General features: G+C 55.2%; 1 protein-coding gene across 2 annotated transcripts in view; it reads right to left on the bottom strand.

Annotated features, from left to right (window-relative positions):
• The window catches only part of CDH4 (cadherin 4, type 1, R-cadherin (retinal)), a 444,165-nt gene that overhangs the window by 230,420 nt on the left and 203,943 nt on the right, over positions 1–9,802 (bottom strand). The window lies entirely within an intron of this gene.

Consider the following 9,802-nt stretch of genomic DNA (forward strand, 5'->3'; position numbering starts at 1 on the left):
CCCAGGAGGCAGAGCTTGTAGTGAGCAGAGATCGCACCACTGCACTCCAGCCTGGGGGACAGAGTGAGACTCTGTCTCAAATAAATAAATAAATAAATAAATAAATAAATAAATAAATAAATAGACAAGGGACTAAGACAGGTTTCCAGTGATGTTTCCCGTTCAGATAGAGGCTGATGTGCTGAGTCCCACTGGGGTGAATACACATCTGAGTAGCCCACTGCATGGGGAGAGCTGAGCGTGGGGGTCCCATGTCCACACCCTCCTTGTTGGTGAGAAGGTGTCACTGGGAAAGTCACAAATGGGCTTCTGGTGGTCTCAGTAGCCGCGTAGGGGCTGCTTTCTAACTTTCCATTTTGAGGTATCATATGGCCCACGGGGAGCCCCCTCCTACACTGCTCACATGGGGAAACAGAGGCTCGTATGATACAGCAGGGCAGTGTGGAGCAGCCCTCGCCCCAGGTCCTCACTCAGCGCTGGAGTGGGAGCACACACTGTCCTTTTCTGGAGGAGTCTTTGGCCCCTCACACTTGCACATCCACCGTTAACTGTACTGCTACATAAGTAGAGGAGATGGGTCTCCGTCCCGGGGAGCTCAGCATCACAGAGACCCTTGCAGACAAGCACAATGAATTCCGAGATTTCCCTAAGAAGACATGCCCAAAATGCCCTTAACAAAGCTAAGAAACAAAGTTCCACACTTAGGTACAAAGGACCCATTTCTGTACATATTCGAAAGGTCGGCTGCTTGTACAGGACCCCCACGGCTCAGCTCACTCCCTGCAGGAGGTCTGGGAGGGAGGAGACACCACGTGCACCTTGAAGCTCAGCATTGCAAAGTACACCTCCAAAGGGTACAGGATGTGCACCTTGAACCTGGTGCACATGCAGGGGTCAGGACACGGGTGTGGTCCATTTTGTGAGGATGTGCAGATACATTTCAAAACATCTTTACTTATTTTGCATATTTTGAACATCTGCCCAGAGAGAGGGGACGGATAAGGCTCTTCTGAAATGTCAAGATGGGAAGATGGGGCCAGAGCTGGCCACAGGAGTGAATGACAGTGGCCACTTGACCTGCTTTTGAGAGCTGTGGCTCTTCTGCTCTGAATTGTTAAGTCACGAGTCTCAGGGCCATCCCCAGTGTCCTGGCGAAGCTTCTGCTGCTTGTCTCCATTAGCACATTAATATTTCACAAAACGACTTCCTGCCTGTCAGCAAGGAGTTCCCACCACCCTCAGGGAGCCAGAGCATTCGCTCTCTTCACTCTCCTGGGCTGCCCAGGGGACGGCATGGGCCCAGGTCATGGAGCCAGCTCTGAACCAGGGCCCAGCACGAGGCTGGGCATGGGGAGCCTTCTGTAAGGGGGGCTGCCCCTCTGAATTCCCAGCCAGCTCGTCGTGGCTCCTGCTGCCTTCTGGGCACTCAGACCCTGACTTTGGCCTGTGCCTTGGATCGGGTACCCCTATAGGGCCAGGGATGTGCCTCTAGGATTGGTTTTTTGCACCAGCAGATACTTGATCCAGGCTTTAAGCTGGAGAGAAGGGGAGGAGGAAAAAAGGAGGGGAGGAGAAGTTGGGGAGGGAAGAAGAGGAGCTGGGCAGGGCTGGCACCTTCCCATGCACCTTCTGCCCTGCTTCCTAGGACTCCCATCCTGCCCGTCTCCCCTCCAGGGTGGCGGCTAAGTGTCCTCTCTGGATCAACACTGTTGGCCCTGCCAGAACTGGTGTGACCTTCCAAACACCCTGTCCCTGAACCCCATCAGCTGGTTCTCCTCCCACCTTGGCCAGGAAGCCCATCACAGAGCCCCACTGCCTCCAGGCCTCATGGCTGACCCTTCCCTCCCATCTACCTAGAGGCCCCAAGGCCCATAGGACTCCACCACAGGGATCAAGTCCAAAGTCTGGACACAGCTTACTTGGCTTGGTGGAGACAGCCCCTTGGACCACTCAGCCTCACCAGCCTCTCCTGGCTTCTTGGTCCCATCATCCACATAGAAGACCCTCCACCCCTGCACCACCATGCCTGGCTGACCCATTCTCCTTCTGAGCCTCTCTCCAGCCTCTCTTTCGCCTGGCCAAGGCTGCTCAACCCCCTGGGGACCCTTCCCTGCACAGAGTGGGGCAATGTCTGACACAGGCTCCTAGCAACTCACCTCAGTGCACAGCTATCTGTCATGCTGATGACACCCCAGGATACTTGCACTGACTGTCCCCAGATGTCTCCATGGCTGGAACCCTCCTCCCTGTAGCTGGAATACCACTTCCTCAGAGACACCTTCCTCCACCACCCGTCCTCACCCTCCACCCTTTTATGTTTCAGCCTCACACATGGTGCTACTCAAGCCAGTAGGTGATGGTTCACTTCCCCCAGGGCACACAGAATAACAGCCCTTCCCAGATGTCCAAGTCCTAATCCCAGACCTGTGACTATGCCACCTTACACGCAGAGGAGACTTGCAGGTGTGATTATGTTAAGGATCTTGAGACAGGGGATTATCCCACATGATCTGGGTGGGCTCTGTGTCCTCACAGCATCCTTATGAGGGAGGAAGGTTGGTCAGAGGGAGATGGGAGAGGCTGCGCCGCCAGCTTTGAGGGTAGAAGGCAGCGTCGGAGCACAGGCGGCCTCCAGGATTGGGAAAGGCAGGATTCTGCCCTGGAGTCTCCAGAAGGAGCCAGGCCTGCCGACTTCTTGGCTGGCCTGCAAGCCTTCTGTATTAGTCCATTCTCACATCGCTATACGGAAATATCCGGGACTGGGTAATTTGTAAAGAGGTTTAATTGACTCACAGTCCAACATGGCTGGGGAGGCCTCAGGAAACTTATAATCACGGCCAAAAGCCAAGGGGAAGCAAACACGTCCTTCTTCACAAGAAGGCAGGAAGGAGAGGTGCTGGGTGTGGCGGAAGAACCCCTGTATAAAACCATCAGATCTCATGAGAACTCACTCACTATCATGGGAATAGCAGTGGGAGAAATTGCCTCCATGATCCAATTACCTCCACCCGGTCTCTCCCTTGACACACAGAGATCATGGGGAATACAACTCAAGATGAGATTTTGGGTGAGCACACAGCCAAACCATATCAGCTTCTGACCTTGAGAACTGTCAGGTCATGTGCCTATGAGGTTCAGGCCACTGAGCTCAGGGCAATTTGTTATAGCAGTGACAGGAACCTGGCGCACTCTCCCTGGCAGGGATGCTTCACGAGGGCAGGGACCCCCTTTCAGGACTGCGTGGTGTCTCGGCACCTCGAGCAGGGCTGAGCTTGTAGGGCCTCAGAAAGTGTTTGTTGAGCGAATAAGCGAGCGTCTGGTCTCTTTAGTCTGGAACCGCATCAGTTCACCCTGTTTCTGCAGCACCGAGAATGTCAGGATGAATGTGGTTCTGCCTGCTCCATGCTCCACATGGACCCTTGCCTCTTCCTCACCAGGGCCCTTCAGCTCCTATGGAGGCCACTGCCTTTGCAGCCCGAGGACCTCAGAGGCAGGGGCTGTGGAGTTCCCTGGATGAAGTCCCTGTTCATCAATGCACATTGCTGTAATTGTGATGCAGCTGGTGGACTGAAGCGGGAATGTGCATCTGAAGCTCCCCAGGAGGGAGGCTATGCCGCAGCAGCGAGGACTCAGGGCCTGCACGCAGATGGAGGCTGGGAGGCTCAGCAGCTTGGGAGCTCCCATGCCGCCTTCATCCATAGACACTCAAGCACTCAGTGCCTTCACATTGGGGCCCAGAGAACCAGTCGGCAGCCACTTAGCCAGGACACCAGGCTCAGAGAGGTGAGTTGACTTCTCTGAGGACACACAGGCAGCTGCCAGCAGAGGGACTTCTGGTCACTAGTTTTTCTGGCAAGTTCTCTGACTTGGTTATCATTAGTCTGGGCTGGGGAAAAACACTGAGTTGAGGCTAGTGAGGGAGATAGTGACCAGGGCTGTGCAGACCCGCCCGGCAGGGCTTTGAGGTTCTTGGTTCGTTCTGGATTAATCTGTTAAGGATTCTGCATTCCCCAGGCCCACTCTGGCCGCCCACAGCCAGGAGGAACATCCCACTCAGCTATTGTTTGAAAGTTTTAAACTCGCTGTTGGTGGCAAACTTTTCCCTAAAACACACAGATGGTCTTGCCTGATCCTGCTAATGAAAAAACTCTCACACGGCTACAAAAACAGACGTGATCATCTGTTTTCCAACATTCCGAAAAACGTCTACAGAGGTGTAAGGTGCTACCCAAATGAGAATAATTAGCTTGTGCCATCTGTGGGAAAAAAAGATGAAAGAACCCGTACCCCCGCTCCATCCTGCTATTTTGGGCTTGGTGAGGATGAGGGGATGTGGCGAGTGTGTACAGTGGAGCATCACCAATATCGCTTCCATTTATGGGTGCCGTTTGCCCTCCTTTACTTGGGAAACCGTGCTACCTTCTCTGCCACGCACCTCTGCTCACTCTGTGATTAGCTGGCAATAATAAAACAAAAATTGTCATTTAAAAGTTGCCAGGCGCAGTGGCTCACGCCTATAATCCCAGCACTTTGGGAGGCTGAGGCAGTCAGATGACTTGAGGCCAGGAGTTCAAGACCAGCCTGGCCAACATGGTGAAACCCCCGTCTCTCCTAAAAATAGAAAAAAATAGCCAGGCATGGTGGTGCCCGCCTATAATCCCAACTACTTGGGTGGCTGAGGCAGAAGAATTGCTTGAACCCGGAAGGCGGAGGTTGCAGTGAACCAAGATCACCCCACTGCACTCCAGCCTGGGCAACAGAACAAGACGCTCTCAGAAAAAAAAGAAAAAATTATAAAATAAATAAATAAATAAATAAATAAATAAATAAGTCTGACGTTTACTGACAGCTGTCTTGATTAAACTTGTGGACAGCAAAACCCCTGACACTGGCCCAGACTGGACCCAGTTTCCTGCCTTTGCTCGCACTCCCCTGGAGAGAGGGGGCAGGTGCATTGCGGGCTCATCATTTGGGCGGCCGCTGTGCCATTGGGTCCCGGGGCTTTGGGGTGACGTGAACTCAGCCAGTGTCCTTCACACTCCCATCATGAGCCAGGCCTGAGCTGGGCCCTAGCCCCACTGCCTATGTAGCCTGAGGTCCTTCGGGGAAGGCAGGGCTGAGCCAGGCTCCAGGTCTGCCGCCTGCCCATCTGGCTAAAGGAACAGCCTTTTGTTTTCTAATGTCCAGTCTCTATCACAACCTGATAATTTTGTAAAATACGATAAAATTGAATTACCAGGAAAAGATCACACGTGGGGTGTTCTGCACATCTGCCAATGCTCACTATCGATTTCGGTGCTCATCTCTAACAGCCTGCAGAGGAGATGCCCGTCCATGATGCACACTCAGAGAAGGGGTCCCCACAGAGGCAGCACTGCCCTGTGTGAGGCTGGGGAGGATGGAGCCTCCCCGGAGAAGGCAGCATTTCTTTGAGCCCCAAGGATGGGAAAGGGTGGGGTGCAAACATCTGGGGAGGGGGTCCAGGCACAGGAGGGCAGAGAAGGTCTACAAGGGCCGCAAGGCTGGAGGGAGCAGGGCTGGGGAGGTGAGGGGCAAAGAACCTGCAGCCACTGGCTGTGAGTCGGGGCTGTGTGGCTGGGTGTCAAGCTGGGAGCCTGGGGACTGGATTGGGTTTCTCGACAGCCCCCGGCTGTGGCAGGAGGTGGATGCTGCAGTCGCCCTGGCTGGGGAAGCCTGTGGCTGTGACCCAGGCCGAGGCAGCCAAGGTAGAGAGTGGAGGGTGGTGCCCCAACCCAGTTAAGAGGCCGAGGCGACCAAGCTGCCGGGGGTAGGCGGGGGGCAAGGAGTCTGGGTCAGTGGGGTGCTTGGTACATCTGGTTTGGGGTAAAAGTCAATCCCCTGCTGGCCACTCAGCCCCTGTGTGTGCAGGTCCAGGCACTCGTGGGCAGCAGCAGCCCTCTTCCTAGGCTTTCCTCCCGGGCTGTTGCCTGTAGCCACTGCTGTGCTGGGTGATGGCTATGCCCAGGGAGACGGGCCACAGCCTGGGACCCCCAGCAGAGCCCAGGTCCTGGGTCCAGGGCACAGCCAGCTGGGCTGCCTCCTCTCCTCAGCACTGGTGGATGCAAACTCTACTGTCTCTGCCTCCAAAACTTGGTGGCCGCCTTCCTAAGCCAGATTTCACACCATGACCCTCCCTGGCATCTGCAGGCATAACATGGAAACAAACACACCAAACACATTCCTGAGCTGAGATCAGGACACGGGAAGAGCCCCTGGCAGGTCCTCCGCCTCCTGTCAGATTAGCAGGGACACCAGAGTCTCAGGACCGTGAACTGCACGTGCACGGGATCTAGGCTGCGTGCTCCTTGTGAGAGCCTAACACCTGATGATCCGAGGTGCGAGAGTTTTATCTCGAAACCGTCCCCGCTTCTCATGGTCCGTGGAAAAATTGTCTTCATTGTCTTACACAAACCTAGTCCCTGGTGCCAAAAAGTTTGGGGACCACAGTTGTGAGGGATTTGTTTTTACTGATCTTTGCATCCTTTCCCCTCTTTGATGGGGTAACATTTTCACTATGCACCAGGGCAGGATGCTGCGAGCTCTATGCAGGTGAGGATTACACGGCACCCACACGTGTCCACACCCTGCGCTCACCCAGCACCCCAGGGTGCCAGGGAGGACACAGTCAGTGGGGCTGCCGGGTGGGCTGGTGGCTTTGGTTTAAGACGTCCTTTCCCTGTATAACAGGCCCAGGTTTCCTTTACTGAGCCGCACAAAGCATATGCTGCATACAGCAATTGACGAAGGCAGAGTTGGGCCTTTCCTTGTCCCATAAATGTAGACAGAGGGCCTCCGTGCATAGGACCATGCCAGGCTCCTGGGCACCAGGTGGGAAGACAAAGCGGGTGCTGCCCTCAGGGAGCTCAAGGCCACCGGCTCAGCGGCAGGGCTGGCATCCCCGCCATGGGCTCACAGGGACCCCAGCACTGTGTCCAGACATGGATGACAGCTTGGGCCTGTGTAAGGGACTGGCCTCGGCTTCCTGTTTTATCCCAGGGAAGATGGAGAGAGAGTATAGTCGCAGAAGCTTCCAGAATAGTCGCAGGCAGACCCACCTGAAAGCTCAGCTGAAGGCACCCAGAATCTGGGGGCTTCTAAAGACCAGGGCCCCCACCACGTGCCACAGACGGCTCTCTTCACCCTCTGCAGGGATTGCATCTCAGCTGGTCTGCGCATCACAGAGGATCACGCGGCTAATGTGGAGGTCGGATGCTGATGATCACATGATTCCTTCCAGTTGGAACCTTACCATGAATGTCCTGCCCGAGCCAGCTCCGGTGAGATCCCCAACCCCTGCTCCCACTGGCCTGTAGTGGGCTCAGGGGAATTCAGCCAAGGCGGTTTGTCCACATCAGGGATCAGGGAGTCGGTGCCACTGTGTGGAGCTGGGGAGAAACCGCTCCCTTTGGTCTTGGTTCATCTCTCTTCCAGCAGATCCCACAGGCACTGTCCTCAGCTCAGCAAACTCCAGCTTCCATTTGGGCTGGCCTTTCCATTCATGCTTCCTCCCCAGGGTCTTCATTGTAGCCAAACTTTCTCCATTCTTGAACAGTTTCCTTTAGTTACATGCCTTTTCTCTCGTATGTTTGTTCAGACTGTGCCCCACAGGTTACTGTTGAGAGAAGGGGGTCTCCGGCAAACGAGGCCAGCTGCAGGTTTCTGTCAATTGTCAGTGCCTCGGGTGGTGGTTGGAGTCCTGGGTGGGGTGTCAGGTCCCTCACCCCCTCTGGCCCTCTGAAGCCCCCTTTAGTAAACACATCCCCAAAGCAGCAAACCTGCTGTGCCCAAGTCGCTTAGGGGAAAACTGCACAGACCCTCTGAGACAGGGTCCTGGGCCTCACAGGAGAGCTGGGAGCAGCTCAACTGGGAAGGTTTTACAGAGAACAGCTGCCGGGCAGGCACCGGGCAGGCACTGGGCAGGCGTTGGGCTGGCGTGTTCCTCTGCCAGCCTCACCTGGTTTCATGGGCTAAGGCCACTGGGCACAACGGGGTGGGATGACTTGCTCTCTGCCTAGAAGGTAAGAACAGGGCTTTCAGATCCCAAGTCCAATCCAAGCCAGCAACCACGGGGGAGAAATCCACAGGCGCCTTTAAGAGAAGGAAGCGACATGGAATTTACAAGGGGCTCAGAGCTCTGCACATCACATCTGGGAAATCTTGACACAACTGGGGTATTTGATTTGGCCGTTAGTGATGTAATTTTTCACTGTTGACACAAATGTGGGCAGAAGAGCCCGGCCAACCCCTTGCAAATGGAGCCTTTCGGCGATTCTGCAGGCATCCACCACATTTAAAACTTCACTGAGCTCAGACTCAAAGCTTCTGTCGTTAGAGGAAGCCAGCTGCCGGCTTCCAAGGATATGCAGCTTGGGTGAGGGGGCCTCCAGGTCAAGCTGCAATGAGTCCCCCTTTTCCACATGCTCCCATCCAGACCTATAAGGGCCAGAGGGAGCCCACGAGGTGGCTCTCCTGATGGAGGGTACTTGGGAGTGGCAGGAACGGACCAGCTGCTGCTTGCACGAGTGGCCATGGGCCGTGGACTCTGAGATTGAAAGACACTGTGAAGATGGCTACTGGGGCACCTACAGCTCTCCCACACCAAGCGGTTAGCCCCGGAGAGCAATATCTGAGCACGTAAACCAAACACAGAAGCCAGAGCTGAAGGGCTGAACGTGCTCCCACTGCGGCGTGGAACCCCCAGGTCTGGTTCCCCAGATCAGCTGTTGCACACCATCTCCCCTGCCAGGCGGAAGGGGCCTGGCTGGGACAGTCAGCAGGGTGACATTCTGTTCATTTCACGGGATTCGTAAAACAGCCCCACCTGGGATCTTGAGTCAGCTCAGGTGCAGATGCCTCAACCAAGATGAGAACAAATATTCCCTGAAGTTTGCCCGTGAGTGGGGTTTCCAGGAAGTCTGCTAGGTCTAGGCACAAGGCCCCTGTGCCCTGAAGAGGGACATGCCACCGAGACAAAGCGACGGGAAGCAGCAGCTCGCTGGGTGCAGAGGCACTACGTGCTCAGGGGACCTCTGAGCCCCAATGCGTTCCTGGGCCCAGCTGGCCATTAGTTCACACCCAGGTCCTTTGGTTGGACTATTAGAGAATTCACAAAACGACAGCCTATACTCTGCATCCCTGGTTCTGGAATTGGGGTGCATTTGGCCCCAGGAGACACTTGGCAGTATCTGGAGACATTCCTGTAGTCACAGCTGGGGGTGGTGCTACTGGCATCTCCTGAGTGGAGGCCAGAGATGCTGCTAAATGCCTGCAGTGCCCAGAGCGGCGCCACCCCATTTAATGCCCATGATGATGACAATGCCAAGACTCAGACATCCCGGCTGACACCATAGAGATTAGATATTGGCAAATTCCATATTTAAAAAAAGCCCAGATATTCGGCTTATCTTGAAAATTCAAAAGCTCTGTGGACACGAGGGGTGAGAGTGACTCCACCCACTGAGATGACACCCTGACTCCTACTGCGTGCTGTGGCCGCCGGATCCCACCAGCCCCGCCAAGCATCCTGGCTCTGGGGCTTCAGGGTCAGCCAGTCTCCACTCTCAGAAGGCGGCACCAGCCAGGCCTCCAGAAAACTTGACTTGGGCTGAAAGGTGGTGTGGCACCCAGAGCACCTTCCAGCTTTAACGAGGGCACCCCACAAGGCTGCCTGACCTGGGGCCTCCTTCCTCCTGAGTGACCCAGACCCGGATCAGCATCTGCATTGGTTCTGCACTGCAAAAGCCCATCCTGAGAATGTCAGAGTGGGCAGGCAGTGCTGCCGC

This window comes from Colobus angolensis, unplaced genomic scaffold (genome assembly GCF_000951035.1).
Source record: "Colobus angolensis palliatus isolate OR3802 unplaced genomic scaffold, Cang.pa_1.0 Scaffold136, whole genome shotgun sequence".
Taxonomy (NCBI): Eukaryota; Metazoa; Chordata; class Mammalia; order Primates; family Cercopithecidae; genus Colobus; species Colobus angolensis.